At 41.1% G+C, this 11208-nt stretch overlaps 1 long non-coding RNA gene across 1 annotated transcript; it reads right to left on the minus strand.

Moving 5' to 3' along the window:
* Positions 1-9595: 9595 nt before the first annotated feature.
* Positions 9596-10731, minus strand: LOC116357820 (uncharacterized). The gene is made up of 2 exons (XR_004205849.1): positions 10594-10731; positions 9596-10140 (listed from the first exon to the last, which is right to left on the minus strand). It is a non-coding gene; the product is annotated as an uncharacterized LOC116357820 (long non-coding RNA).
* Between the last annotated feature and the right edge of the window lie 477 nt (positions 10732-11208).

Genomic DNA, 11208 nt, shown 5'->3' on the forward strand with positions numbered 1-11208 from the left:
TCCACTGGCTTCCAGTCGAAGCTTGCATCATCTTCAAGACTCTGGTAATTGTGTAACCATGTGAAATGGCTAGCTAGTTAGTGTTTCCACTGCTTTTGTGGAGCGATAGGTACTAATGCTTCGAGGGTGACTGTTGTCAATGTGTGCAGAGGGTCCCTGGTCCAAGCCCAGGTTGGGGCGAGGAGAACGATGGAAGCAATACTGTTAAACATTTTTATTTTGGGGGGGTAGATTAGCATTAATATTGCAGATAGATTGTGGCATTATTTCCAATCCCCCATATATATATTTACGTAAACATACAGTGCCTTTGGAAAATATTCAGACCCCTTTTCCACATTTTGTTAGGTTACAGGCTTATTCTAAAATGTATTAAATTGCTTTTGTTCCTCATCAATCTACACACAATACCCCATAATGACAAAGCAAAAACAGTTGTTTGATAATTTATTAAATATAAAAAACATAAATGTTAGATTTACATAACTTTACTCAGTACTTTGTTGAAGCACCTTTGGCAATGATTACATCCTCAAGTCTTCTTGGGTATGACGGTACAAGCTTGGCACACCCTCTCATTCTTTCTCATTCCGAAATCACTTCTGCATTGTCTTGGCTGTGTGCTTATGGTCGTTGTCCTGTTGGAAGGTGAACCTTTGTCCAAGTCTGAGGTTCTGAGCGCTCTGGAGCAGGTTTTCATCAGGGATCTCTCTGTATTTTTCTCTGTTCATCTTTCCCTTGATCCTGACCAGTCTCCCAGTCACTGCCGCTGAAAAAAATCCCCACTACATGATGCTGCCACCACCATGCTTCACCGTAGGGATGGTGCCAGGTTTCCTCCAGACGAGATGCTTCGCATTCAGGCCAAATAGTTATTGGTTTCCTCAGACCAGAGAATCTTGTTCTGATGGTCTGAGAGTCCTTTAGGTGCCTTTTGGCAAACTCCAAGCGGGCTTTAATGTGCCTTTTAATGAGAACTGGCCACTCTACCATAAAGGCCCTTCTCCCCCGATTGCTCAGTTTGGCTGGGCGGCCAGCTCTAGGGAGAGTCTTGGTGGATCCATTTAAGAATGATGGAGGCCACAGTGTTCTTGGGGACCTTCAATGCTGCAGACATTATTTGGTACCCTTCCCCAGATCTGTGCCTTGACACAATCCCGCCTCAGGGCTCTACGGACAATTCCTTCAACCTCATTTCTTGGTTTTTACTCTGACATGCACTGTCAACTGTGGGACCTTATATAGACAGGTGTGTGCCTTTCCAAATCATGTCCAGTCAGTTGAATTTACCACAGGTAAATTCACCCAATTTATTGTGGGAAGCTTGTGGAAGGCTACCAGAAATGTTTGACCCAAGTTAAACAATTTAAAGGTAATGCTACCAAATACTAATTGAGTGTATGTAAACTTTTGACCCACTGTTCCATCCTCATGTTGCCATTTATTTTGTGAAGTGCACCAGTCCCTCCTGCAGCAAAGCACCCCCACAACATGATGTTGCCACCCCTGTGCTTCACGGTTGGGATGGTGTTCTTCAGCTTGCAAGTTTCCCCCTTTTTCCTCCAAACATAACAGTGGTCATTATGGCCAAACAGTTCTATTTTTGTTTCATCAAACCAGAGGACATTTATCCAAAAAGTGCAATCTTTGTCCCCATGTGCAGTTGCAAGCCTTAGTCTGGCTTTTTTATGGTGGTTTTGGAGCACTGGCTTCTTCCTTGCTGAGCGGCCTTTCAGGTTATGTCGATATAGGACTCGTTTTACTGTGGATATAGATAGTTTTGGACCTGTTTCCCCCAGCATCTTCTCAAGGTCCTTTGCTGTTGTTCTTGGATTGATTTGCACTTTTCGCACCAAAGTACATTCATCTCTAGGAGACAGAAAGCGTCTCCTTCCTGAGCGGTAAGACGGCGGATATCTGTTTGGCTTGATTTGTTGTATGAGCGCCGTACTCAGATTATTGCATGGTTTGCTTTTTCCGTAAAGCTTTTTTGAAATCTGACACAGCGGCTACATCAAGGAGAAGTATATCTTTAATTCTGTGAATAACAGTTGTATCTTTTATCAATGTTTATTATAAGGATTTCTGTAAATTGATGTGGCTCTCTGCAAAATCACCGGATGCTTGGGAAGCAAAACATTACTGAATGTAACGCGCCAATGTAAACTGAGATTTTTGGATATAAATATGCACTTTATCGAACAAAACAAACATGTATTGTGTAACATGAAGTTCTATGAGTGTCATCTGATGAAGATCATCAAAGGTTAGTGATTAATTTGATCTATATTTCTGCTTTTTGTGACTCCTCTCTTTGGCTGGAAAAATGGCTGTGTGTTTTTGTGACTTAGCTCTGACCTAACATAATCATATGTTGTGCTTTCGCTGTAAAGCCTTTTTGAAATCGGACATGATGGGTAGATTAACAAGAAGTGTATCTTTCTTTCATGTGGTGTATTGGACTTGTTAATGTATGAAAGTTACATATTTCTCAAAAATACTTTTGAATTTCGCGCACTGCCTTTTCAGCGGAATGTTGTCGAGGGGTGCCCGCAAGCGGAACCCCTAGCTGTATTAATTAAACTACTAGATCATCAACTAAGTTAGGTCACTGTTCAGACACATGCATTGATCTGTGAGATGGCACCAGAGCAGAAGGCAGATGTTTTACGTGCCCCCAACCGGTTGTGTTTTTTTGTTTGTTTATCTGTGTTGTTTGTAACTTATTTCTTTACTCATTTTGTACATAATGCTGCCGCTACCGTCTCTTATGACCGAAAATAACTTCTAGACATCAGGACTGCGATTACTCACCACAGACTAGCAGAATCCTTTTTCTTCTTTCACGACTCTGACGAGCCTGTATTCCTGTACTCCCTGTTCACTCATGACTGCACGGCCAGGCACGACTCCAACGCTATCATTAAATTTGCAGATGACACAACAGTGGCCTGATCACCGACAACAACGAGACAGCCTATAGAGAGGAGGTCAGAGACCTAGCCGTGTGGTTCCAGGAAAACAACCTCTCCCTCAACACGATCAAGACAAAGGAGATGATTGTGGACTACAGGAAAAAGAGGACCAAGCACGCTCCCATTCTCATTGATGGGGCTGTAATGGAGCAGGTTGAGAGCTTCAAGTTCCTTGGTGTCCACATCACCAACAAACTAGAATGGTCCAAACACACCAAGACAGTCGTGAAGAGTGCACGACAAACCTATTCCCCTCAGGAGACTGAAAATATTTGGCATTGCTCCTCAGATCCTCAAAATGTTCTACAAGTGCATCCTGACTGGTTGCATCACTGCCTGGTATGGCAACTGCTCGGCCTCCGAGGCAAGGCCGAGGCAAGGCACTACAGATGGTATCGCGAACGGCCCAGTACATCACTGGGGCCAAGCTTCCTGCCATCCAGGACCTCTATACCAGGCGGTGTCAGAGGAAGGCCCTACAATTTGTTGAAGACTCTAGCCTCTCTAGTCATAGACTGTTCTCTCTGCCGGTTTGTGGGTGTACTATTTTTTCATTTTAGTAGAGCATTTGATTTAGTGGATCATGAAATCATTTTGACAAAATTATTGCATTATGGGTTTAAGGAGGCAGCATTGAATTGGTAAACAGTCATATTTAACTGACAGGAAACAGTCCACCTATATCAATTGGTCGTTTTCTTCCCCTCATGCTTTAAACTGTGGAATACCGCAGGGCCGCTGCTTTCGGCCACTTCTTTACTTAATATACAGTGGGGCAAAAAAGTATGGTCAATATGTCAGTGTACTGTGTGTTTGAAACCGTGTGTTATATGTGAAAATGTGATAGTATTATAAATTATATTTTAATGTTTAACGATAAGCAAAATAATGACTAAAAGAGATCCTAATAACATCTAAATCATATCTGCATATCTGTGTACGTAGCCAATAAACTTTGATTTGTTTTTATCTTTAATTCCCAATTAGTCAGAACGTACGTTTAACCTCTCATCTGTTAAGGCTAGGGCTGATTTCAAGGTTTTACTGCTAATCTACAAAGCATTACATGGGCTTGCTCCTACCTATCTCTCCGTTTTTGGTCCAACCATACATACCTACACGTACGCTATGGTCACAAGAGGCAGGCCTCCTTACTGTCCCTAGAATTTCTAAGCAAACAGCTGGAGGCAGGGCTTTCTCCTATAGAGCTCCATTTTTATGGAATGGTCTGCCTATCCATGTGAGAGATGCAGACTCGGCCTCGACCTTTAAGTCTTTATTGAAAACTCATCACTTCAGTAGGTCATATGATTGAGTGTAGTCTGGCCCAGGAGTGTGAAGGTGAACAGAAAGGCACTGGAGCAACGAACCGACCTTGCTGTCTCTGCCTGGCTGGTTCCCCTCTCTCCACTGGGATTCTCTGCCTCACACCCTATTACAGGGGCTGAGTCACTGGCTTACTGGGGCTCTTCCATGCTTTCCCTAAGAGGGGTGCGCCACTCTCTCTCACTCTCTCTCAGAGGACCTGAGCCCTAGGACCATGCCTCAGGACTACCTGGCCTGATGACTCCTTGCTGTCCCCAGTCCACCTGGTCGTGCTGCTACTCTAGTTTCAACTGTTCTGCCTGCGGCTATGGAACCCTGAACTTTTCACCGGACATGCTTCCTTGTCCCAGACCTGCTGTTTTCAACTCTCTAGAGTCAGCAGGAGTGGAATAGATATTTTATATTTGAGATTCTTCAAAGTAGCCACCCTTGGTCTTGATGAAAGCTTTGCACACTTTTGGCATTCTCCCAACCAGCTTCATGAGGTAGTCACCTGGAATGCATTTCAATTAACAGGTGTGCCTTGTTAAAAGTTCATTTATGAACTATCTTTCCTTCTTAATGTGTTTGAACCAATCAGTTGTGTTGCGACAAGGTAGGGGTCGTATACAGAAGATACTCCTATTTGGTAAAAGACAAAGTCCATATTATGGCAAGAACAGGTCAAATAAGCAAAGAGAAATTACAATCCATCATTACTTTAAGACATGAAGGTCAGTCAATCCAGAAAATGTCAAGAACTTTCAAAGCTTCTTCAAGTGCATCAAGCGCTATGATCAAATAAAAGTAACAGACACAGCTCAACATTAACTGTTTGAGGAGACTGCGTGAATCATGCTTTCATGGTCGAATTGCTGCAAAGAACCCACTACTAAAGGACACCAATAATGAGAAGAGACTTGCTTGGGCCAATAAACACAATCAATGCACATTAGACCAGTGGAAATCTGTCCTTTGGTCTGATGAGTTCAAATTAGAGATTTTGGTTCCAACCTCTGTGTCTTTGGTGAATGAGAGTAGGTGAATGGATTATCTCCGCATGTGTGGTTCCCACCTTGAAGCATGAAGAAGGAGGTGTGATGGTTTGGGGGTGCTTTGCTGGTGATGCTGTCAGTGATTTATTTAGAATTCAAGGCACACTTAACCAGCATAGCTACCACAGCATTCTGAAGCAATACACCATCCCATCTGGTTTGCGCTTAGTAGGACTATCATTTGTTTTTCAACAGGACAATGACACAACACACCTCCAGGCTGTATAAGGTCTATTTGACCAAGAAGGAGTGTGACAGAGTGCTGCATCAGATAACCTGGCCCCCACAATCACCCGACCTCAACATAATTGTTATGGTTTGGGATGAGTTGGACCTCAGAGTGAAGGAAAAGCAGCCAACAAGTGCTCAGCATATGTGGGAACTCCTTCAAGACTGTTGGGAAAGCATGCCAGGTTAAGCTGGTTGAGAGAATGCCAAGAGTGTGCAAGCTGTCATCAAGGCAATGGGTGGCTTCTTTGAAGAATCTCAAATATAACATATATTTTGATTTGTTTCACACTTTTTTTTAGCTACTACATGATTCCATGTGTCATTTCATAATTTGTAAATATTCATTATCATTCTACAATGTAGAAAATAGTAAAAATAAAGAAAAATCCTTGAATGAGTAGGTGTGTCCAAACTTTTGACTGGTACTGTATATACATATTTTTTTACAAACATTTAAACATTTCATTAATTTCATTGCCCGTACTCAGTTCAACCTACATAGCTGGGTAGATCAATGGAGATTGCTTAGCAATAGAGAAAAATAGACATCTTGAATTGGAATCAGTACATAGGTGAGATTTATTCATTCAGAGCACAGTACGCAAAGTCAGATCCATATAGCGAAAAATAATGACATTTTGCAGATGAAAGTCAATGAGTGTCATGGCCAAACCAACATTATTGACTGCTTGTGGAATAACAACAAAAACAAAGAAAGCAGCCTGTGTGGAAGAACATCACGCGTTATGGTGATACTTATCAACAGATGAAGAGTGAACCCCTGGATTCAGATGTACAGAAACGGTAGCTATGTTAATGACAGAGCAATTGATGCCCGCTAGCTAACATTACGTTCTCTTCCAAGTCATCACGTATTGTTAGCGTCTCATTGTGTTCTGTTATCAATCTGTGATGTAAGATTCAATCATTGATGCATGAGCTCCCATGTGCCACAAAAATCAGTGGGTAATTTACCTTTGTGGATGCTAGCCCAAGCCCATCCCACTGCAATTTGTCATTGAGAGAACATGTCCCTTCGAGACTAATTAACATATTCTGAACATAGGCAGTAAACCTATTTATTCCATTTTCCAACCAAATATATAATTGGACTATTCTCACCGAACAACAATTGTATTTTCTTCCTCAGAAGTGTTGTAGGCCTGCACACAGTTACATATAAATACAAACTAGCCAGGCCTAGAAAAGGGCAACATTTACAAGTGAATGCATGGCATAGCTGACATTATACCCTTGTATTGCAGAAAAGACTAGATTAAATAAAGATGAAATATTAGCGTTGAAATCTTAGAACCCAGACAGCTGTCGGTGTCTGCTACGATCATTTCAGCACTGGTAAATCAAGTCTGATCAATGTTTATTTGAACTGTTATGCTGTGGGATTCTGTGTTTTACATTATAGCCATTACCATATATATGATTAAATATTATCTGATGTTGGCTGTGTGAGGTATCTGCATTTGTGCACTTGAGCATCATCATGAGATTAAACAACTGCTTGCTACATCCTCTTGCCTGTTTGTGTGTGTGACAAGAACTGAGTAACATGGTGTGACCTGCATTTTGCAAAACTGTAGATAACAGCCCAGCAGATGCTTTGTCCTTGTGTTTGTATGTGACAATATTGAGCACATGGTGTGACTTGCTGTATCTTACAAAGTTGTGGTTAATCAGATATAGGGAGGGGTGGTCATCACAAGGTTTAACTGAGATGGAAAAATACTGAACAACACAATAGCAGGAACTGAGCAACTGTTATAACTAGGGGGTGATACCAGAACAGTGAGAATCTATACATCGACAGAGGGTGGACTCCAAGAAGCGCCAAGAGCCGGGGACCAGCCTGAGCACCTGCAATAGGCTGAGCAAGTCTAAACCACGCTCAGCCTCTACTGTGATAGGCCAACAGACAGACGGGTTGGAACTATGTCTATCACAGTATAAGAACAACTGTTTACGTACATACTGTCAGTTCCCTGTTCTGCCCTGCGTGGTATTACAGTGAGCCCGTATATATGAAATTTGCATTTGCCATTTATTGCTTAGCTAATGAAAGTACATAGAGTATAGAGTATAGAGTACAATCAGTGACTCAGTGTTATAACTTGTTCTGATACCAGATTCGAATTGACGCAACCGTAACAATGCTAACCAGGCGTTAACAGCAACACTCAATTAGCCTAAATTAGCTAGCTAGATAGTTTGTAGTCTATCTAGGATTATCGTGTGTTGAGTGAGTTTCACATTTTGGGCAAGCAATTTTTTCACCACAAAAAGGCACCTTTATAACAAATGATTGCATGCCTATATCATTGCATTTGCAGACTAATGTAAGCCTACTGTTCCTAATGTGATGAGTAGATTGGATAGTGATAATTTAGGCTATTAATAAACGCGTAGTGGCATAGGATATATCAGATAAATGTATTTCCTTTGCACAGGGAAAATGTGGCCTTTGATAAGCGTGATGCAATTCTACTACACTTTATATGACCGAAGACATTAGCAGAATATTTTTTAACACGATAGTAGCCTAGGCCACCTCCGACACTGACAACATATCAATAAAAACGAAGTTGTCTTGAATGCAACCATTTAATTTGACAAATGCTGGATACTTTTCATAAGAGGAGGGAAAATGTATCTACATTACAGCATAGGACAAAGGCCTCAATGGGATAGGACAACCTGCTGTGTTGACTATTGTGTGTTCCAGGCCAACAATAGATTTCATCTTTATATGATACTAAAACCCCAGAATGAATTAAACACAACCAAATACTTAAGAGCCCTGATTGTATATGTGATTTTCTACATCAGGTGTGCTTCTCATGTGTTTATGTACTGTAGGTTCACCAGCTGACCTCTATCAAGACACCCATGTCAACTGGATTCCCACTGTGAAGATGAGCAGTGCTGCAGCAGCACGAGTTTCTACTTCTACTACTTTGTCCTTTTCCAGATATGAAAAGAGACATCCCTCAGTTATATGAGATGGTAGTTATATGCTGTGCTTGGGTCAAACTGAATGCTTCTGTTGTGCAATTTGAAAAGAGCACCTGTTTTAACTAGGCAAGCCAGTTAAGAACAAATTCTTATTTTCAATGACGGCCTAGGAACAGTGGGTTAACTGCCTGTTCAAGGGCAGAACGACAGATTTTGTACCTTGTCAGCTCGGGGATTTGAACTTGCAACCTTTCGGTTACTAGTCCAATGCTCTAACCACTAGGCTACACTGCCGCCCCTATGATATTGTAAACATACTGTACTTTAATAATAGGCTATTATATGGGTGAAATACAAAAGTAATGTCATCTCTGCTTTGCCTAGCCCCATTGAATAAAAAGTATTTCTTATAACCCAACTATTTTTTCTCATTTACAATTTAAACACATTAAGCATAGACCATGTAATTGTTGTGGTAGTCTTTGGCAAACCATCTTCATTATCACAGTAGCACCAAGTGCCGCTCAGACCTTCTGGGAGAAAAGTATCTGGCATTGGTAGTAGTTGTATGTTTGAAGCTAAGGATCCTATCATCTCCTACTTCCAGATGTTTCACCACCTAGATTACAAGGGTTGGATTTGCACTAAACAATTTCATGTCAGCATAAGGCTAATGCCATCATACTGTAGGGCAGTGGTTCCCAACTCCGGTCGTCTAGTACCCCCAACAGTACCATTTATTGTAACCCCGGACAAACACACCTATTTCAACTTGTCAACTAATCATCAGGCCCTCTTGAGTTGAATCAGGTATGTTTTCCCGGGGCTACAGAAAAAACATGTGCTGTTGGGGGGTACTCAAGGACTGGAGTTGGGAACCATTGCTGTAGGCCTATGGCTGCATTGGCATTGCATTCCATTATCAGCTGCAAGATGGGTTCACATGGCTGATATCCTGAAAAAATTATGACATTCAAATTAAGCTAATTGGAGAGCTTATGACTGAACAAAAAGGTAATGTTCATTTGAGAATACAACACAGAAACAGACATTGGAGACCGATTCCCTTCCTCTCTTTATTGCAAGGTTGTGATGTGATTAGTCAACACCGACACTAGTTTAAATACTTAACTTCAAAGAATCAACACTTTAATGTCATTTAAAAGTGTACAAGTAAGCTGATTCATATGTAAAGTTGAGACATTTTAGTAACAAATAGGTTGTTATTAGTAAAAAATAATTTCAAGTGAAAAAAAAAAAAGAAGGTCAATACCAGAGGTGGCCAACCACTGATCCCTGATCTACTGGGTGAGCAGACTTCCATTCCAGCCCAGCAATAGCACACTTGATTATTAACTAATTAGGTTTAATAGATTGAATCAGGTGTGTTAATGCTGGTCTGGAACAGAAGCGTGCACACCCACCAGGGTTGGCCTGTTCCAGTTGTAATAGGTTTATACATTGTGTGACTTAAACTGTATTTTTGTTCACAAAATGTACTAATATAGGTACACATATAATCCATGGTATACAAGGATATACCCTTATTCTCTTGGGACATTCATTGGGACCTCTTCACCTGCATACAGGGTTTCACAGCTCTGTATCTGAGGACAGAAAACGTCATAAAGAAACCTTATACTCAAATTAGACAGCACTGAATATGATGTTGCTATATCTCTCTGTCCTTAGTTTTTCTCGCTAGGGACTGGAACTGGAGAATATTTTCATAATGTCCTCCCACAAAAGTACCTGCCCTATCCAGAGTAGCCTACCCTCCCTTCTGACAGATCGAACTGATAGCTAATACTTTCACCCTCTTCCGTGGTTGTTAGCTAGCTACTGCTACCTAGCTACAAACGCATTTAGTTACAACGATAAATACATCAAGATAGCTAGCTAACATGAAATTCGCTAACTGGTGATATTTAATTTACTTAGCTAGCTAACTTACACATTATGTAAAGTTAGCAGCTCATTCGAGTTAGCCTGCACACAACGTTTATGTAGCAAGCCAATAATACATGGCTTTTGATCATTGTCGAAATGTATTTATTTACTTGAATAAGTTCTCTCTCTGCGTCCGTTTTCTGTGTCCTTACAAAAACGAAATAATGGGCATTCTTCAAGTGGTTTCCGGTGGTAGCAAAATGCAGCCAACCATGTGGACGATTGGAAGACTTCCAACATGGCGCTGGTGCGTTTCCTAGGTGATTTATGACGCAACTGCAAGCCCTTTATAGTGCATGATCGTCTTCCTTCCTGCAGCTGTCTCCTTAGTCGTATTCAAAGCCTGGCCTTGGGAATTGAAATTCGATAGATACCACTATGTAGTCTTATATAACATGTACATAACAAGTTTGTGGGTAAAAGCCTGTGTGGTATTTAGAGGTCAGCAAAGAGTCACTGTATGTGTCATTTGAAAAACCCTGTGTGTCAAAATCGGCAGCAAGCCCTCAGCAGAACATGATGTTGACAGCCTGACAGGCTATATGGCTATTTATGATACATGATTTGATAAAGGCTTTGAATAAGGCAATGGATTGAATGGATGACATTTCTATGAAAATATCCCTCTATGTAGTCTTATCTGTCATCATTACTCGTGTATATGTTTGTTTTCTTACATTAGCTTGCTGAATAGCAAAATGCATTAGTGGACTACTCAGCACTAA

This window comes from Oncorhynchus kisutch, linkage group LG27 (genome assembly GCF_002021735.2).
Source record: "Oncorhynchus kisutch isolate 150728-3 linkage group LG27, Okis_V2, whole genome shotgun sequence".
NCBI lineage: Eukaryota > Metazoa > Chordata > Actinopteri > Salmoniformes > Salmonidae > Oncorhynchus > Oncorhynchus kisutch.